General features: G+C 34.8%; 1 pseudogene; it reads right to left on the bottom strand.

Moving 5' to 3' along the window:
* Positions 1-3,929: 3,929 nt before the first annotated feature.
* The window catches only part of LOC131057431 (ATPase family AAA domain-containing protein At1g05910-like), a 60,297-nt pseudogene continuing 46,795 nt past the window's right edge, over positions 3,930-17,431 (bottom strand).

Raw genomic sequence — 17,431 nt, 5'->3', positions numbered from 1 at the left:
TTTTTTAATGCTAAGTTTCAATTAAGGAAAACTACATTAGATGCATCCTAAAATTGCCCTACTAGTCAAAGAAGAACTACAAAAACTTTTACATGTTAACTTCATACTCCCTATTGACTATCTTGAATGGATATCCATTATAATTCATGTCAAAAAAGATAAAAGGAATATGCATATGTATAGCCTTCAAATACGTTATTGCATCTTGCCCAAAAGATGATTTTCATCCTTCCAACATTGGCATAATTATTGATCTTGTACCTAGTTATAAAATGCTATCACTTGTGGATAGTTTTTTGAGTTGTATTCATATTTGAATTGTTATTATAGACCAACACAAAATGTCTTTCATAATTCCCTTGAGGTATCTTTTTCTATCAAGTGACACCTTTAGCTGGATAAATGTGGGAGCTAATTACCAGAGGGCAATGATAGTTACATTTCATGACATGCTCCATAGAAATTGTGGAAGTTTATTTAGACGATATTTCAAATGGGAAAATAGAAAATAAGAGAATACCACTCATGTCCTTGAATTTATATTTGAATCCTTATATATATGTGTGTGAGTGTGAGTGTGTGTGTGAGTGTGTGTGTGTGAGTGTGTGTGTGTGTGTGTGTGTGTGTGTGTGTGTGTGTGTGCCTTAATTCCAAGAAATGTATTTTTGGTATAACATCAAAAAAATCTTGATCTTTATTATATCTCAATGATATATAGATGTTTATATTTCTAAGTTTGCAACTATCATGGATATGCCACCCCTTTAAAATTTTAAAATAATATAATTGACTTCAAGGAAAGCTACTAGCCATATGAACATTAATAGCACAACTTTTTACAAATGTCAACCATTTCCCCGCCTTCTCAAGAAAAATCGTGGGTTTCAATGGAATGAATCCTACTGAGAATATTTTGATCATATCGAAGACTATATTGCATCAGCAATGGTTCTTATGTCTCCTATTAAAATAATCACATACTTCTACATATCAACTATATTAGTCTCCTTGGGTGCACTCTTAGCACAAAATGATAAACAAGATTGTGAGAAAACAATCTATTATCAATCAAACACTCATGAAAAATGAGCTTTCCTATATTTCTATGGAACGGTAATGTTTAGCAGTCTTTTTTGTACACAAAAATTGTGACATTACATGCTTAGTCACCAAGAAAATCTCATTTATTAATTGGATCCATTCAAATTCCTCTTATTCAAAAATTCTCTTACAATTAATATGGCTAAGAGGGTAACGTTGTTAGGTGAATTTGACAGTAAGTTTTAAGATAAAAAAGAAATTAAAGCATAGGTTTCTATGGATCAATTATTTAAGGCACCTCTTATAGATAATCATCCATTCGTTATAGATAATCTTGATGAATCTATCTTTACTATTGAAGAGCCCTCTATATAGAAGTTATGTCTCGATTGTCCTTGTACTAGTCATGGAGCAAGCGTTTGAATCTTGTTTATACTCAAGGAGATTCCATGTTGAAAGCATTTAGATTTAGCTTTCCATGTGCAAACCATGTTGTTGAATATGAAGCTTTTCTTGTTGGTCTTAATATAACAATTCAATGGAATATCCAACACATCCTTATTTATGGTTATTCTAAACTAATAGTAAAAAAGGTTAATGATGAATATCAAACAAAATATGGTGAATTGATCACCTACAAATACATGACAAATAGTTTCAAAAGTAATTTCTTGCAGATCTAGTTGGAAAAGCAATCTTGTTGATGATACTATAGCCATAATTGAATGTGTCTTGGATATGCCATAGAATAGTCGACATTCTAAGTTGTTGTTGATAAATTATTAATACCCACACAATATCCCTAATTTTGAACTTATATGATAGCTTATTGGTCCTTATTCACCCTAGTATCATGATATTTACGCTTACCACCATGGTCAAACTTCACCACCTAACCTTTCACATAAATAACACAAAACTTTCCTCCAATGTACACCATACTTCACTATCCTCGGTGATATTTTATATCAAAGAGGCTTTGATAGTTTGTTACTAAGGTACTTAAATATGGCATAGGCCAATTTCTTTGATAGATTGTTACTAAGACTACAACTTGCTTACACCATATGAAATAGTTTATGGGATAAAATATTTGCTTCCAATTGAGTTTGAACACAATACATTAAGGTAAAAACTTTAATTCATTATGGACTTATTAGCAGCCCAAAAAAAGAGAATGATGCAACTTAATGCTCTTGGTTTTATCTTAAGAGAAACCTTCCATCATATTGAGATAGTGAAAAAATATTAAATTAAGTGGAAAGACCTCTTTATCAAGACAAAAATGTTGCAAAAAGGTGAATGGAGTCTCCTTTATGACTCACAATATAAGGATCATAAGATCAAGATGCAAACAAGGTGGTTAGGACCATATTAGGTTGATGAAGTATATCTAAATGGTGTGATTCATTTATCCACCATTGAACCAATCTATTTTTTTTGGCTGGTCAATGTTCACTAGTTAGGAATGTACTAAAGGCATTAAACAGAGATTTTTTAATCGAGCAGTTCAAATCACAAACCACAAACATCAAACATGCAGAATTTCAAAAAGATCTTAAATTTTCCACAGCTGTGATTTTTAATATTATTACTCTCATCTTAATAAAATTCTTTCAATATTACATTGTAATTTGTTTGGAACATTTTTGGTCATACTAATTCCAATAGTAGTAGAATGCCTAGTTGCTTTCACAACCATTAGTCTTGTGTAGTCACAAGTAGAGTGTGCTGACGTTTTTTTCCAAAATTGCACCCATTAAAACCTAAAGCTTTGCAATTACTTATTCTTGATTTTAAATGTTAGTTAGGCCAATGAACAAAACTCAACCCAAAGGTTGACACCTTTTGCTCTTTAGCCTCTGCTAGACATAAAGGTATCCCTTATCAAAAATGATATTTTATTCAGCAACAACAAGCAGATATAAAATAATATGCAAGATTTTCTCAAACTGACAGTGTCCTTGACTATCTCACTTCTATCTCACTTCTTAAATCAAAGAACATGAAGAATCCTAAGCTAACAAAGAAAAGAACATAACTGAAAAAAAAGTGTTCAAATGATCCATCTTTGAATTCCAATGAATGCTTAGACCTTTGAACAAATAACTACTCAGATCAGTGCTTCATCCGGGCAACAAAGTCAAATACCAAACCATGCAGAGACTCATCATGACACTACAAATTTACATCCAAGGGGCGCCTTTCTATTATTACATTATAGAAACACTCCCACCAATAGACACTTTCTGCAATTCTTCCGAGAAATCCAAAGATGAACATACATTACTCCATATTCCGTTTAGACCCGATTAATACATTCCTTGAATGAAGACAGTAAATGGAAAATGCAACTCAGAAAGACTAAGAAGACCAATATCAATGTCCTTGACATATCAATTTGAAAGCAATGCACACTCATCCATGGAGACAATAACAAAAAATCAATTTATTCAACCTGAAAGAGAACAATATCATGAAGAAATCTATTTACAAAATGAGCATATTCTCACTGAAACCTATGTATTACCAAGATTTCCTGTGCATATATCACAGTATTAATGATATCTTCTCTTATTTCCCCTGTAATAGGATTAAGGTCTTCACTGCAAAATTCACTCTTTTAAATTTCTCTGACTGTGAGACAGCAGTTTGGAAACCGTCGTTCGCGATGGGGAAAACGTGAAACGAAGTTCTCCCGTCGCGTTTCTGGTAACATAGCAGTTCATAGGACATTCCGTTACAAAACTCTCTTTAAAAATTTCTTTCATCGGATGAGATGTCCTTCAAAAATTTAAAAACCATAGTTTTGTCCACATCTTTCAATGATATCACCCCTCGACAAATTAGAGCCCCAAAAACACTTCATAGGACATTCGGTTACAAAACTATCTATGAAAATTGCTTTCATCAGATGAGAAGTCCTTCAAGAATTTAATAATTGTAGGTTTGTTCGCATCTGCTAAGGATATCACCCTTCGACAAATTAGAGCATAAAGTCTTTCAAGTTCTGAGATTCCATAACCTTCGGTACATTTCACAAAATTATCTTCTATTGATTCAATCTGTTCTGCCAAGTGATTGCTTATTGGCACTTTGGAAGAGGATTTGCGTTCCGGTTGATTCATTATTTCTTCTTGATTATTTGCCTCACATTGCTGCACACCTTTAAATGCCTCATTTGTCACACTACCATAAAGACATTTTGATTTTAGAGTATTCTGCCCAGGAGTATCAATCTCCATGGGTTGCGATCTTTCCTCAGCAAATGGATCAGAGTCCCCAGCCACAACTTTACCTGTAGAAAAAACACATTCTGAGAATTTCAATACAATTGTGCTTCTAATTCTAAATATCAAAAATAAAAAAGGATTACAAGTAGCATGGTGCAAAGCATAATTCCACCTTGATCAGGATCACTATTCTGCTTTGAGCGCTTCAAGACCTCGTAACTTTGAGATACATTCATATCAGGCTGAACGTTGTGTAAGCATTCACTTGCTCTTGTAATATGAACTGGTTGAGCAACAGGATTCGAAGGAAGATTTGTAGTTGAATCCTCTGACAAACGAGTTGGCCCACCCTGAGCAGCAATTTTATCACAAAAGGCAACTAGTGCAGGATCCATTTGGGAAAGCATGCCAAGAATCTGATTATGCGTAAGACAAGGATTAGCAAAGTGAGCAATAAATGCTTACTACTTGACATAAAACATTTGAACTTCGATTACTGTATGTCTCTATTATTAGCATGTTTAACCATACCGCATCCCTTAGTGCATATGCTCTGCTGACAATTCGAGCTCCATTGTAGTCATCACCATTATATTCCTGTTATGCAAAACTAATGATAGTTATTATCAGGAATGAATGGAAAACAAATTTTTGTTCAACCCCATAAAGCTGATAGGATCATAGGCATGTCCAATCATGCTTACTTTTGCATTGGCTGGAATTAGTTCCACATCTTGCAGGAATGCTGAGCATGTCAAGTAATGTCGATTATCTACTCGCTGCAGTAAAGTAGTGATATCCATTGGATTTTGAACTATTGCATAATAGTCAGGAGCGTCTTCATCCATGACAGGGTAATGGAAGACACTGAACCGTTTTTCATATAGAAGTCTGCACATTGTATGTGGATACATATAAGCACTCAAAATTAAGTTTCACTTGGTAAACACATCCTGAACAAATGAATCAAATAATGATTGATGCATCACTACAAAACCTGCTGCAAACATCCCGAAGACACATTCAGAGTCGTCGAATAGCATGCTCCTCTGCTTCTACCTTGGCACGTAGCTCAGTTTCACTTGGTCCTCTTGCTGCTTTTGGTACCTTTGGAAGTTCAGGATTAGAAACATTCTTTTTAGGAGTAATTACTACTTGTTGATCAGGGATAGTAAGAACAGCATCAACCAGTTGCGAGATGAATCTACACCTGTCATCTGAACATGGTTTTTCTACTTGGTAACTGCACATAAAGCAAAAGAATGTAATCCATTCAGGATTTTACCTTCTATTATACTAAACCAAAATAAAATTTGCAATGCATTCAAGGTGTACCAGTTACCATCGAATTCATGTACACTCAATTCAATGACAAATTCAATTTATACAGAGTCAGAAGCTAACGAGGTACCTAGTACTCAATGCTATACAGAATGGATTCACATGCCTTAGCATAATCTTGAACAAGCAGAAAAAATACAAAAACTAAGACAATGATGTCCTTGATACATACATATAGCGATGACCAAACAAGGATGCAGCTTCTCCATCCAATTCATCAGACGGTACAGAGGAGGTTGCAAGAAGTAATAAAGGAAGGTCTGATGGCAATTCTTCCAGTATAGATAGTAGAAGAGCTCTTAGTTGATCATGGGCCTATGAAGCTCAGTGAAACAAACAAAATCAGATATATAGTCATTTTAGGAAGCTCTAGCAATAAAAACAAAGCGATTTCAAATATATAACAAGAAATCCCAAAGGCGTAGAGCTTTAAAAGTATAAGTGTACTAATGTAATGATATACACACCGTCTCCCAAAGGCGTAGAGCTTTAAAAGTATAAGTGTACTAATGTAATGATATACACACCGTCTCCCACCAAAGTTGAAGTTGAGGCAGATACAAGATAGAAGGAGTAGTCCTCCTTGCTTCTCCCATAATGTGTACTAGTGCTTCCTCAGGGGTCCATGCACTTGGGTCGGACAAAAGTGATGGAAGCCCAAGACAATGCACAGGGAACCTCTCTAATTCATGTAAAACTGCAGAGCCAATGTGATCCTAGTAAGAAAACTAGAAATATAGCATCATTCAAAAATGTAGCTAGATTAGAAGCCAGCAAATTCAAAAGTTTTAAAAAACAGACTCATGTTATAGATGTGTAAACATCTATGAAAGCAATTTCTAACCGTACCAAGCCAGCACCCTCCTTCACACAAAGTAGAAGTCTTGGTCTGTAAACAAATGGAATGGAAGAACCATAGGGAAATCCAAGTAACTTGGCAAGATGGCGAGAACTGTCATTCAGCGAATCTTTTTTATCACCCTTGGCCACTACGTAGAAGATGTCAGAAATATAATCACTGATTATTTTTAGATGTCCTTGTAAGCATGGAGCTATTACTAGGGACAATGGCCTTGACTATACTATTGCACCTCTATGGGCAGTAGGAGTAATAGTAGACATAGCTTCCAAGAAATCATGCTTCTCTACTTTCACAGAATCCAAATCTATGACAAACTTATCATCACTAGTGTATATTTGAGGATATTTCTCACGGAAAGCATTAATTGCAGCTTCTGTGCACAAAGCTTTTAAATCAGCACCAGAATACCCCATACAAGCTGCTGCTAATTCCATTCTTAATTCCTCTGATAAAGGATTCTTCCACTTTCTTGTGTGGATCTTTAATATCTCAGCTCGTGCTTTACAATAGGGTAAGGAAAATACAAACTCATGATCAAACCGACCAGGCCGGCGAAGAGGTCCATCAATAGCATCAATCTTGTTTGTCGCTCCAATAAGCACTACTTGATCTCTAGAATCTAGACCATCCATTAGAGCAAGAAGCGTAGATACAATAGAATTGTGAATTTGTTCTTGTTTACTAGACCTCACTGGGGCAAGACCATCTATTTCATCAAAAAATATTATGGATGGTTGGTTCCTTTGTGCTTCTTCAAATAGTAATTTCAGTTGCTGTTCAGCTTCCCCAACCCACTTGCTCAGCCCATTAGCTCCCTTTCACATGTAAAAGTTTACTTTCTGTCCTGCCTTGCAAGCTGTACATGCTAAAGCCCTTGCAATCAATGTTTTTCCAATTCCCAGAGGACCACACAATAAGACTCCCCTTGGAGGAGAGATGTGATAATTTGCAAAGAAATCAGGATAGAGAAGAGGGAAAAAAACCATTTCTTTCAATGCATCAATGTGGTCAGAAAGCCCTCCAATATCATCAAAACTCACTGTTTCATCAACCTGCAACGGTTGAATGTCAGCTCTACCTTTTGAACTAGGCTCAATAGGTTGTGCACCTACACCTCCATAACCAAACATATCACCTTGGTGTCCCCATCTAGATGCTGCAACTTTCAAACCCCATGCAGTTGCATTATGCATGTCAAGTCCGCCACAAACCCATTGCTGACCAACGTTTGTATTTCCCACATGCATCCATGATGATGAACCAACAAGACCCCGATCCATCTCATCCACAAGAAGAGAATCATCTGAATCATCAACTCTTTGTGCATAACGATGTTTTTCCGCCCTTGAGCCACCTCATCTCGCATCATGTGCATTTTTTATTCCCATTCCTTTATGCAGTACTTTACATGGTGGAGACTGCAGTCATTGCTTTTCTTCTTTTTCAAGAGAAAACCTCCTCGCCTCAGTCTGATTTCGGAGAGCATACCATCTCCTTCCTTCTTGTTCTTTACCCTCCAGACCCTCTTCCTCAACTTCATCAACTTCATCTTCCTCTCCTTCATCCCTAGCCTCCGCTTTATTTCTGTCATCTTCCTCCTCTGTGCATTTCTAGTCTTCATAATCTTGAGAAGAATGTCAGATGGTTGACTTTCGAGGCCGAAGTCCTTCTCACCATGGCAAAGATATAGTATCTCTTGTTGTCTTCTCTTGCATTGGACTGGACTGCTCATCCTGGCTAGGGTTATTCTCAACTTTAATAGTAGATGGCTGATATGTTTGTCTCTGCAGCCATTGATACCCAAACTTATAATATTATGCAACAAAGTATTGGGTAAGAGAAGTTATATCTTCACAAAAACCAGAAGCAATGGAGATTGGAGAAAATCCTACCATCAGATCTACATCCTCTGTGTCTATGTTATCTATTTCATAATCCTCTAAATTGACAAAATTTGTCCTGTTTCCTGTAGAATGAGGTGGAGTGGACATATGTGACTGCCAATATAAGCAACTTCAGCATACAAATTTAATCATGAAAGATGCCTACATATTTGACAACGTAACGAGTACAAATTTCTTGGAAAGAGCAGCTGAGAACTCTATCGGTTACCTGCACGTTCATGCTCTCTGTCTGATTCGAAGGACCAGCAGTTTTATGCACCTGAGAAAAGAAATCAAAATAATTTAGAGGCTTTTTCAAGATAAATGAGAAATCCACAATGATCTACATAAAAAAGCATAGAATGATGGATGTATTGTAATAAACAAAAGTCTCAAGTATCCATGACTCAAAAAGCACAGATCAATGAGAAGCAAAGAAAATTTTCAAAGTAAAAATGATTTATTATTTAAATCAGCATAAATATTCATCTCTGCCAAGTAAAATGTTGAAGAACACTAGCATACTGAAACAAAGAAGAAAATAGACTTAGTTTAAAACTTACATAAACAAATTATAGAGCTTTAGTATGGTAGTTGTAGCCTAACACCTTAATTGTGAGATTATCATGCTGACTATTCCTTATAGAATGGGGCCCTTAGAAATTTGTTCACTAAATATTGTTGTTTTGTATGGTAGTTGTAGCCTAACACCATTGCTCGAGAGATGATAAAATGCTATAACATTTGTAAAGGGGTTTGATATCATGGCAGATGATTATGTTCAGTCACGCTTGGTACAAATTTTGAACATAACAATTTGTGATAAGCAGTTTGTGAAATGATAACTACTGTTTTTGAGTATTACTTTTGATTGCAAGAGTTATTGTAAGGAAACCACAAATGATGATTTTACTCTATCATTACATACTGTTCATGAGAGGAATACATATATGAGATATGTCTAAATATATTGATTTATAATTTGTTGGATGAATATGTCTGAATCCCCAATTAGAGGGATAAATTTCCCAAAATGTAGAGGTTGTATTAATTAGAGAATGTGCAAGATGTTTGACCTAGATGACAACATGAGAAGTTAATAATAATAACTTGGCTTAATCTTAACATCCATAAAGAGTATGTATTAATATTGGAAAATGTTTAGTCAATGAGAAATTTCAGTGGGCAGCGTGAATGTTACTGACATCATAGTTACCTAATAGAGGTGGGTAATGAATAAGATCTCAATTAATTAAGTTTGGTATCACTCCTTCGTGTCGTACAGTCTATAACCATATAGATTGTTATGATTGGATATTGACGTATTGGTAAGCTTAGGTGGTAGATTGGTATTAAATATATCATGAATAAATTGAACATGGCTAATGTTATCTTTGTCTGACTGCATTCTCAACATGTTTTCTTTCTCCTCTTATGATGATTTATGGGCAAAATCTCTATGCTCATCAAGTTCTTATATTATCACCTAATGGTTTGAGTAATTGTACTCTTACACATTCTTCCTTCCTATGTTACTCTTACACATTCTTCCATCCTATAGATTTTCATAGTATCGTCATGTTTCAGTAATCCCTATGTTGTCCTTCACATGTTATTAGGAGTATGAAACCCATGTTTGCAAAAAGAAGGGCCTAGGTGATTTAAAACAATCACCCCATTTATAAGTACTCATAAAGCATACTCATGGAATAACTAAGCATATTCAATCACGTTGAAACATGTAAGATAAGGGGCATTCTTTCAAAACAAAAAGAATTCATGTTGAAAGTACATAAAACAATTGCATAAGATACAAAGAACATCCATGGATGAACACATGGGTGGCAATACACATAGAGGCAGAAGCATACATGAGAAAGGTATACAGAAACACTTTATGAATGAATCCAATACATCAAGTATGAAGCCATTCAAGATAGAATCCTCACTGGAATGCATCTAGATAGGCTTGGGATTACGACAATTTTCCCATGTGTTTTTTGTGGATATTGCATGGAATCGGTGGGCCACCTCTTCCTGCTTTGTCCTTTTACCTCTGAGTGTTGGTATTGGTTGTTTGGTATGTTAGGGTGGTCTTCTGCTCTTTGCTCAACTCTACTTTCACAATTTCAATCCTGGCCCTTGTTGTTTCCCACTTCATTCTATTCATCTTTGTGGATAGTTGCTCCATCTCTAGTGATTTGGAATCTTTGGCTGGAAAGGAATGTAGGAATTTTTAATCATAAGTTGACGTATGTGTCAGACGTCATAGGGAAAATCCAAGCATCCATTAGTGAAGTAGTGCTTTCTTTCATTTATAAAAATTTAGGCCGATTAACAACCTTTTCTCATTGGGATAACTGGGTTACTTGGAAATGGCCCTCTCTGCATTTATTGCCTTCTCATGGGGCTATTTAGAATGCCTTTTCTTCGCATCTTAAGTGAAAAATGGCTAAATAGAGCCCTCCCCCTTGTCCTTCCTTCAAACTTCAGTTTGATGGGGCCTCTACGAGCAATCTGGGAAAGTCTAGGATTGGAGTAATTATCTTTGACCATTCTTCAAAAATCATCATGGCAGTTGGTAAATACATTGGTCATGGCACTAACAACATGGCTGAATTTCAGGCTCTATCCTTTGGACTTGATCTGGCTCATTCTCTAAATATCAAAGATATTGTTATTGAAGGGGATTCAATGCTTGTCTGTCAGGCGGTTGCTGCCAAAAAATGCATCTCTTGGCATATGCAGTACCTTCTGGAGCACATTCTTCTTCAACTTAATGGCTTCTCCACTTTCTCGATTTCCCACTGTTTTAGACAAATTAATGTCTTTGCGGATTTTCTTGCAAATAAGGTTATTAGTGATGGTGTAGATCGCATCGAACTTGCATCTTTGGATTTTCCTATCTCATGTACGAAAATTCTATCTTAAAATACCTTCTTGATGTGGTTGTTCTTTCGTAAGTGGTTATAATGAGGGTGTTTTGGAATAATACCATTGTTATTGACATTTATTGGGAGAATCTCCCCATTTTTTGAAGGGAGGTTTTTTTGGTGGTAGCCTTGGACAGTTCTTCTCACCTTATGGGGTGTTTACTTCTTTGAATGTCTATAAGTGGGGTGTTGCCTTGCCTTATGACAACACCTTAGTTATAGTCATCCCTGGAAGTGGAGCCGCTTTTAAGGCTGGAGGGTGGTAGTCTCTGGGATCAGTCAAAATTGATTTAGTAGTTCTTTGTATGTTGGGCTATGTGGGTTGCTTGGTTTTGATTTCCTTTTTCCCATTTGGCGGTTGAGGTTATGTTATTTTCTTTCTCCATGATGGTTGGTGACATTGTTTTCAATCTTTTTGAGGCTGGTCTATATTGCTTTCTAGGATAATCATTAGATGATGTGGTTCAGCTTAAGTACCCTGTTTTCTATGCCAATCATGTTTTCTTAAGTGCAGTGGTGGCCAATTGTGTCATGATTTTTGGCTTTCACGTTCTGCTCATTGGTTTAGTAAATAAATCATTATGTATTGTGGGTTTAAGGTTGGTGAGTTTCATTGATTGAGTTTGCTGTATGTGAAGCATTTTCTCATCATTCAGAGGTGCTATTTGGTTGGATACTCTCTTCGTATGATATTCTGAGAATCATATCACGACAACCCCTACTCTATTATATATCTTCATTACATATACAGGTATGGGTCATATTTGTTTGTTTCTTTTTCGGAGTATACAATGTTTAGCAAGATGTGGAATCTTTTGGGCAAAATTGGTGGGTTGTGGATTATTCTGAGAAGTTGGAAAATTCAGTGTTTTGGATGGGGTAAATGGCTTCTTATCATGTTGTTACACGTTTGGTTATTCTTATGGACCATTATATGGATTGGTTTCACCCTATTTCCTGATGGCTGTTTCCATCTTCTGTTACTTCTTATATGGATAGGATTATGTATGCTAACCATTTTTATGTTGTCAGGACTACTTCTCCTTGGTTCCCTCTTCGTTGTGTTTTTTGTTCTCAGTAGATATCTGGACTCATGTGGTGCATAAGGGGATTAATGTTTGGGGCTGCCACTATTCTTGGCTGCATTTTTTGAGATGATAACCTCTCTATAGAATTACTATTACAAGCTTGTTGTAAAAGCTTCCTTTATATCTAATGTAATTGAAACTATAATCAGGGTTTATTGGGATGTATATGGGTTATTGTATTGGGTAGGTACGCTTATGTTTCTTGAGAAAAACTAAGGGGTTTTCTTACAGGTTCTTTCCCCTCAGTGCTCTTTGAACCAGTCACCATATATATATATATATATATATATATATATATATATATATATATATATATATATATATATATATATATATATATATATATATATATATATATATATATATATATATATATATATATATATATATAATTAATATAATTAATATAATTTTAGTGGTATCATCCACTTTTATCAAAAAAAAAACAAAACATGAAATGTATTTATTTATTAAAAATGAAGTCTTAACATTTGCTTATGATTTCATCCACATTGTTTTGGTAGTCATAATTATGTTTATTTAAAATAATTTGATTTAAATCATCAAAATATAATACTAAATTTTTATTAGTATCACATTATTTCTTATAATGTTCTATTACCAGTTCCTACCCACAAGGTTATTTATCCTTCTACATGGTTGGATGCAAAAAAATTTTATTTATTTTTATTTTGACCAATCATAAAGAAGAATTTTAGTTTATTACTATGCATTTTTATAATTCAAATTTGATACTTACTTTTTTTATGTTTGAATAATAGTATTTATGTACTCTTCCATTGGTTCAAATGGATAATAGTGAGTGTATAATTATTTTTTATTAATGGATGCATAAAAATTCAATATTTTATTGAATGTACATCTAATGTGTATTGGTTTATTGAGCTCCTCAATGAAAATTGTTTGCAGCCTGATCTGTGCATCTATGTTGCTTTTCCTTGTTCTTGACCCTATCTGCATTAGTTCAATTTGTCTCTCCTTAAACTTCTTAGAGATTCATACTATATCATTGTTGGTTAGCTATTCTTTCAATTCTTTTAATTTCGATATTTATTGTTATCCACACTCTGTTCTTTTATTTTATTTAGTTTTCTTTACTTTCTACAGGTTTTGTTTTTAATTAAAATCAAATCTCCTAAAATGTTGCCAAAATTCTTTTTGTTTTTGTTGGATATGTAATCTCAACTACCCTCAAATCCTTCGTATGCACATTAATATTGGCAACTTCTTTTGTCAATTCCAAATCTTCCGTATCCTCCAAGAAAATCTCTCAACTATAAAGACAAGGAACTCAAACACATCTTCCTCAAGATTTGAAAGGTTGTCATCTTAATTGCTCCAACCTGTGTATTGTACCATCCACAGATTTTACTTGGATTATGGGTGGTTTGATATACATTTTTTAATGCTTGTTCCCAATCCACCACATAAGCTAGTTTTCTGTATAACGCATGACTTTGTATTTTTCCAAGCACTCTCTTAGGAGTCCAACTCTATAGAGTTGTCTATGAGAAGTAGAGTGTTTGATGAGAGTCTGAATGTAAGAGCAGAAGTGCTCATATATCAGATGTAATATTTTGTTTTGATTAATATAAACTGTTTTTATTCCATTTTTGTTGCTCCCTTCATTTTCTGCATCTGGTATCAGAGCCAATGGTTTAATTGCCTATAGAACCAAAAGAATCTAGAGAAGTCTTATGCCCTTGTTAAAGTTGAAGCCATCATTGGGAGTGTCAATCTAAAGAGAAAGCCTACTGGTTCTAGAAAGAAGAAAAGTCATGGAAAAGGCTTTGCAAAAGAAGAACAATTGTCATGTCTATGAGGATTTGGAGATCAAAGTGGAAATCATTGCTATTGTTTGTTTTCAGGATATGTTTCAAACACATGTGCTGCCAAATCAGTGAATATTGATTATTGTTCCTGGGAGATGAGATTGAAGGCAATGATGGGTCAAAGAAAAGTTTAAAAGTGACCGCAAAAAAATCAAGATGAAGTCATAGCTTCTAAAGAGTGGATTCATTGTATAAAGAAATAAAGAACAAAAGAAGGGGAACTTGAAGGCATAGTGAGTCTACCAGTTTGCTAGTAGTCCAAGAAATGAGGAGTCACTAAATTTTTGTATTCACAAGAAAGGACATTTTACGTTTGTTGTCGAAAAAAGGAAGAGAGTTAAAAGAACTTTGTGATGTAGATAAGCAAAAGTGCAAATCAAAGAGACCGTTGAGTTAGTTGGCCACTGAGAAGAGGTGGAGTCGTTGCTAAGGAAAAATGAGATCATAGTTAAAGAGGAGATTACTTTTATGAACAAAGCAGAGACTAAAAGAAAGGTGTAGAAGAGAAACTTCTTTACAGGCTATATCTAAAGTTTGTAGATCAAAAGATGAAGAGATAGTTGTTAAAGGTGTTTTGTGTTGTCTAGTTTGAAGTTGTCTTTATAGATCTTGATGTAGTATGAAGTTTAAGGAGGATATGGTATGTGTCTATGTTGAGACAATCAAAATTGAGTGGAAGAGTATTTCTAAATTCCATAGATCAGAACATAGAAGGAAGATAAAAGTTGTCAGATATTGTGAAAATACAAGTGAAAAGGTGATATTATTGAATGTCACAGAATTATGTTTCTGAATGTAAGAAATGTTATGTTTGAGGCCAACAGAGCCTATTGAGATCCCTGAGCACCAACAGTGTGACTCTATGGGAGGTGTTGATATAAAAAGTCAATCACACCTGAATGTTGGATATTTAATCTCAACTACCCTCAAATCCTCCGTATGCACATTAATATTGGCAGCTACTTTTGTCAATTCCAAATCTTTCATATCCTCAAAGAAAATCTCTCAACTGTAAAGACAAGGCACTCAAATAGATCTTGCCCAAGATTTGATAGGTTGTCATATTAATTACTACAAGCTATGTATTGAACCATCTGTATATTTTACTTGGATTATGGGTGGTTTGAAATACACTTTTTTAATGCTTGTTCCATGTCCACCACAGAAGCTAGTTTTCTATATAATGTACGACTTTGTAATTTACCAAGCACTCTCTTAGTACTCCATCTTTGCAGAGCTGTCTATGAGAAGTAGAGTGTTTGATGAGATTCAAAATGTAACAGTTGAAGAGCTCATATATCAGATGTAATGTTTTGTTTTGATTAATATAAACTCTGATTTTATTTTCATTTTTGTTGCTCCCTCTGTTTTCTACATTTGGTATCAGAGCCAATGGTTTGCTTTCTTGTAGACCCAAAAGAATTTTGAGAAGTCTTCTGCCCTTGCTAAAGCTGAAGCCGCCATTGGGAGTGTCGATCTGAAGAGAAAGCCTACTAGTTCTAGAAAGAAGAAAATTCATGTAAAAGGCTATGCAATAGAAAAAAAATTGTAATGTCTATGATGATTTGGAGATCAAAGTGGAGATCGTTGCTATTGTTTGTTTGCAAGCTATGTTTCAAACACATGTGCTATCAAATCGGTGAAGATTTATTGTCTTTACCAAGAGATGAGATAGAAGGCAGGGATGGGTAAAAGGAGAGTTTAAAAGTGACCACAAAAAAATCAAGATGAAGTCGTAGCTTCTAAAGATTGGAGTCATTGTATAAGGATATAAAGAACACAAGAAGAGGAACCTGAAGGCATAGGGATACTGCCAGTTTGCTAGTAGTCCAAGAAAAGAGGAGTCACTGAATTTTTGTATTCACAAGAAAGGACATCTATGTCTTCTGTTGAAAAGAGGCAAAGAGTTAAATGAACTTGGTTATGTAGACAAGAAAAAGTGTAGATCATAGAGATTCTGAGTTAGTTGAACATTGGCAAGAGTTGGAGTCATTGGTAAGGAAAAAGGAGATCACGGTTAAAGATGAGAATACTTCTGTGAAGAAAGGAGAGGGTAAAATAAAGGTGCAGAAGAGAAGCTTCTTTAGAAGCCATATCTAAAGTTTGTAGATCAAAAGATGATGAGATAGCTATTAAAGGTGTTTTGTGTTGTCTAGTTTAAAGTTGTCTTTATAGATCTTGAGGTAGAATGAAGTTTAACAAGGATATGGTATGTGTGTGAGTTGAGACAATCAAAATTGAGTGGAAGAGTATTTCTAAAGTCCATACATCATAACATGGAACGAGGATAGAAGTTGTCAGATATTGTGAAAATAAAAGTGAAAAGGTGATATCATTAAATGCCACAACATTATGTTTATGATCCTCAAGCACCATCAATGTGACTCTATGGGAAGTGTTGATAGAAAAAGTGAATCACACCTGAATGTTGGATATGCAATCTCAACTACGCTCAAATGCACCATATACACATTAATAGTTGCACCTGCTTTTATCAATTCCAAATCTTTCGTATCCTCCAAGAAAATATCTCAACTATAAAGACAAGGCACTCAAACAGATCTCGCTCAAGATTTGAAAGGTTGTCATCTTAATTCCTCCAACATGCATATTGTACCATCTGTAGATTTTACTTGGATTATCGATGGTTTGAATTACATTTTTTTAATGCTTGTTCCCTATCCACCACATAAGCTAGTTTTCTATATAATGCATGACTTTGTATTTTTCCAAGCACTCTCTTAGGAGTCCATTTCTGAAGAGTTGTCTATGAGAAGCATAGTGTTTTATGAGAGTCAGAATGTAAGAAGTAAAGAATTCATATATCAGCTGTAATGTTTTTTTTAATCAATATAAAGTCTCTTTATTTTCATTTTTGTTTCTCCCTCTATTTTCAACATTTGGTAACAGAGTTGATGGTTTACTTGCCTGTAGAACCAGAAAAATATGGAGAAATCTTCTACCCTTAATAAAGCTCAAGCCATCATTGGTAGTGTTGATCTGAAGAGAAAACCCACTGGTTCCAAAAAGAAGAAAAGTCATGGAAAAGGATATAAAATAGAATAATAATTGTCATGTCTATGAGGATTATATAAGGAAATAAAGAATAGAAAAAGGGGAACCCAAAGGCATAAGGATAATGCTAGTTTTCTACTAGTCTAGGAAAAGAGGAGTCACTGAATTTTTGTATTCACAAG

The sequence above is a fragment of the Cryptomeria japonica genome, chromosome 2, assembly GCF_030272615.1.
Source record: "Cryptomeria japonica chromosome 2, Sugi_1.0, whole genome shotgun sequence".
NCBI lineage: Eukaryota > Viridiplantae > Streptophyta > Pinopsida > Cupressales > Cupressaceae > Cryptomeria > Cryptomeria japonica.
Note: the sequence above shows the minus strand (reverse complement) of the source record. Positions and strands in the feature narration are given on the sequence as shown.